The sequence below is a fragment of the Fulmarus glacialis genome, unplaced genomic scaffold (genome assembly GCF_000690835.1).
Source record: "Fulmarus glacialis isolate BGI_N327 unplaced genomic scaffold, ASM69083v1 scaffold38797, whole genome shotgun sequence".
NCBI classification, from domain to species: domain Eukaryota; kingdom Metazoa; phylum Chordata; class Aves; order Procellariiformes; family Procellariidae; genus Fulmarus; species Fulmarus glacialis.
The window spans coordinates 13,293-17,186 of NW_009225783.1; positions in this window are offsets into that span (position 1 = coordinate 13,293).

Here is a 3,894-nt window from a genome sequence, read left to right on the forward strand (position 1 = left end):
CGGTGGGTTTATGCTCCCTAGAGCTCCAGAGCTCCTCAGAAAAGACAAGGCAAAGATTGCTCAGGGAAGAAAAAGAGGAACCAGCAACAGAAAATAGAGGAGCATTTCCCTGCTAGTCCAGAGCTGGATAAACTCACATCTCGGTGTGGTCTTGGACCTTCGAAACATCACCACTCCGGCCAACTGAACTGCTCTGGGAGGCAAAACATTTCTCTTTGCTCGTCAAAACTTGTGTCACAAAAGATAGATATTGCAGCTATGCCGTCCTACAAGCAGAAGTCTCCACCGAGCCGAGGACATGGTCCAGACATCAAGACCCTTGTCACCACTCGGTGTCTGTAGCCAGGCTTGGCACTTGTTCACAGCGTGACCAGGCAGAACAGGAACACTCAGGAGGCCCTTACACATCAGCCAGGAATCTGGTGAACCCAGAGACGAAGAGGAAATGGCAGGGGAGAGGAGCCGGAGCGGGGCGAGGACGAGCTTGGAAATCCTGGGAACAAGCTGCACGGTGCAGCCGCTGCCCCATGAGCCGGTGCCCTGCGGATGCCGAGCCAGGCAGCGGCTTGCCGCTGCAAAGCGCTGCAGGACAGATGTCACACCTCAGCCCAGTTCGCACGGGCAATTCAGAGAAGAGGAACTCGATGGCCCATTTCGTGTTACTGGAACAGGACCGATAAAACCCACAAAAACAATGTCAAAGCACCATATCCAGCTGGAGAACAGCATGAAATTAATTAACATCAGTAGCACAGGGCAGATCTGGGCTCCTGCTGTGGCATGCAGATCTGGAATCAGATCCAGTTCCAAAGTTTCCCAGAGTTCAGGGAGTTTTTATATCTTGTCTGGCCAGTTTGCATCCCTTCCCTGTAAAGGGTTGGCCAAGTTACATGCGTGCAGCAAAGCAGCTTTCGGTGGTGGTTCCGACAATGAAGAACAAGAAGGAGGTTTTTAGAGACACCGAAATATATTCGTATAACCGTACGGTATATACACAACCTTGTCTCCCCCACGTATCAGTGACCTCTCATGAAGAGCCCAGCCCAAAGGGAAGAGGGGAAACCCAGCAGAAACATCTTGTGCTTTGCCTAGCCATATGGGGAACTTGTCTCACAGGACAAAGAGCTGCTAAAATACCGTCAGCCACTTGTGACAAGAGAAGGAAAAAGGAGTTACCTGGAGCAAATGAAGACTCGTAAGGACAATAACAATCAAAAAAAGCAGACACACAAGTCAAATGCATCGAAATCTATAGCATATCCTCCACCTTCCCTCCCAGCCAAACCCAACCATGGCTGGAGTCCAGTATCATTTGTGAATGATTTCCCCAAACCAGGACTGGGATCCCAGGCTGGAAAACCACTTCTCCCAGTTCCCATACCATCGCACACCTCCCTGGCCATTCCCTTCTATTCTCCGAACCCTTCATTGCCTGCGGGCAAGTCACCTACCCAACGGCACAGAGATGCCAGGAACAAATCCAGGGAGGAAGGCAATCCCAGATGTGCCTTCAGGCACCCCTCGCTATGTCCAGCGGAGCTGGAGAAATGGGAACAGCTACTTCGGGATTTACCTTACACCGAGATTCCCATGGGACAGAGCAAACACGGTGGCTCGCACTGTGACCCACAGCCGGCTGGAATGAGTTCACACCCTGAGCTCCCTTCATGTCAGAGAACGGCTCTCTGCATTTATCAGCACAAATCGTAGCACGTGAATCAACACGGCTCCTGTTTGCTGGCAGACAGGTGTTCGTTTTTCTTTTCTAAAGACAAATACATTCGCTAGGTCAAGACTTTTGAGGCTTCCATTACAGACTTGTAAGTAAATAGGAAACTTTGTCTTTCCAAGTAATTATTTGGGTTTCTGTTCTGCTCCGAGCAGAAGCACGAAACAGCTGTGCGGCACGCAAGGCTGCGGCGCTTTTGGATCGGCACAGCAGATGATGGGCAGCCCAAGTCCCCCAGTGCTGCTGTGATGATCCAAGGGCTCGTTTCACCCTCCTCAGCCTGAGCACTGCCAAATCCCACCAAAAATCACCTTCTTAGCAAACACGCAGTTGAGTGGTTAGATGTTAGGTGGGAATCTACATGTGTGATTGGTCCAGGGGGCTGTCTCCATCCAAATGGGGGGATGCGATAAAGGCAGAGCCCCTTTCCTCTGCCCCCTCGCCCAGCCTGGCACTTGAAGCAACCGCACCATCCACCTCGTAGCTGGGCAGGGGGATCCCCAACTGGTAGCTGCCCCCGAGCAGCTGACGGTGAGGAAGGACCGTGACTCCTGAATCTACATGTGTGTTTGGTCCAGGGGGCTGTCTCCATCCAAATGGGGGGATGCGATAAAGGCAGAGCCCCTTTCCTCTGCCCCCTCGCCCAGCCTGGCACTTGAAGCAACCGCACCATCCACCTCGTAGCTGGGCAGGGGGATCCCCAACTGGTAGCTGCCCCCGAGCAGCTGACGGTGAGGAAGGACCGTGACTCCAGGGCCCCTGGAATTAGGTTATAACTTTGTTGCTCCATGGTGGTGGTTGTGAAAACATTAAGCTGTGTATGTCAGTGGGAAACTGGATGACTCAGACATCCCAGAAGCTTTTTTTCTTTCTTGCTTTCCTCCTCTGTGATCTCCATTCATGCCTCATATCATCTCTCCCTGCAAGAGGCTTAACAAACACTATAGGTTTTGGCTGCATTTCCTGATCTCTGTGACTCTCAATAAAAGCAGCACAGTCATCCCCACCACATTTTTTTCCTCTCCCATATGCCCAACAATAGGCCAGGTCAAGGCTAACTCGCCGGCCCCTACCAACCCCCTGCTAACACAGCCGCTCTTCAGGGATGCTGATCCCAGCCTGGCACAAGGCCATGAGATCCCAGCAGATGAGGTATCACCCTGGCAGATGCCAGCACCCGCAGGGTGTTCAGCATTGATGCATTTAGCCTGTGAGCACAGAGCTGCTGATCTGAGCCCACTGTAGGCACTCGCCATATCACTCATGGGCTTCTCCAGCTCCTTTGTGCACTAAATCCTGACTGATTCATTGTTTATTGCCATAAGTAAGAAGAAGAATTTAGTGTAACTAATAAAAGTCACGCTTTCAGCAGCAGCAGACAGATAGGAGCAGGGCTGGACTGGAAACCTTCATGAATTACTGCCAGCAGAAGAGCCGAATCTACTGCCAGTGGTGGATTGGAGTTTTAGGACTGTTGTCCTCTGCCTGCAGCTCACACGTGTGGTACAATGTGCTCCCCAGCTACTGGAGTGGATCTGCTGCAACTGAAGCTGTTCATCTACCAGAAAAATGCAAATCTCAATACTGTTACAAGAACCTCTTCAAGTTTCATATCCTTCAGTTTTTTCTGTATGAAAAAATACACAGAGAATTCTGTATGCAATATAGAAATGCAACTCCTTTCACTTCACACAGAGCAGGAGGAAGGCAATCGCAAGATTTCTTCAAGTACTGCATATGCAAACTTGTGGAATCGATGAGGCACATTCCCCTCTTCCAAGAACACTGTGTAGACAAACACGTAGGCAGTGCAATACTTTACGCTCACGCCCTACCCTCCATCAGAACCCTTCAAAGCTCTTGGCAAGCCCTCGGTGTCTAAACCTGGCATCCACAGCCCAGTTACCTGTCCACACAGCGAGACAATAATTCTTACGGGGCCATGAAGTCATCGATTACTGCGCTGCCTTTGTCTTCTGGTTTCTAATCACTAAATCAAACCCTCCTGCCCAAACACTCCACCCAGCACAAGGTATCACATTAGTGAAATTTGCTTACAAAATACTACGCTTCCTTTAGCAAGGACTTCCTGGGGCATTAAGTACATTAATTACCATGAAAAACCCGAAATCGCAGTTCAGATCTGTCAGCAACTTCAGCATGTT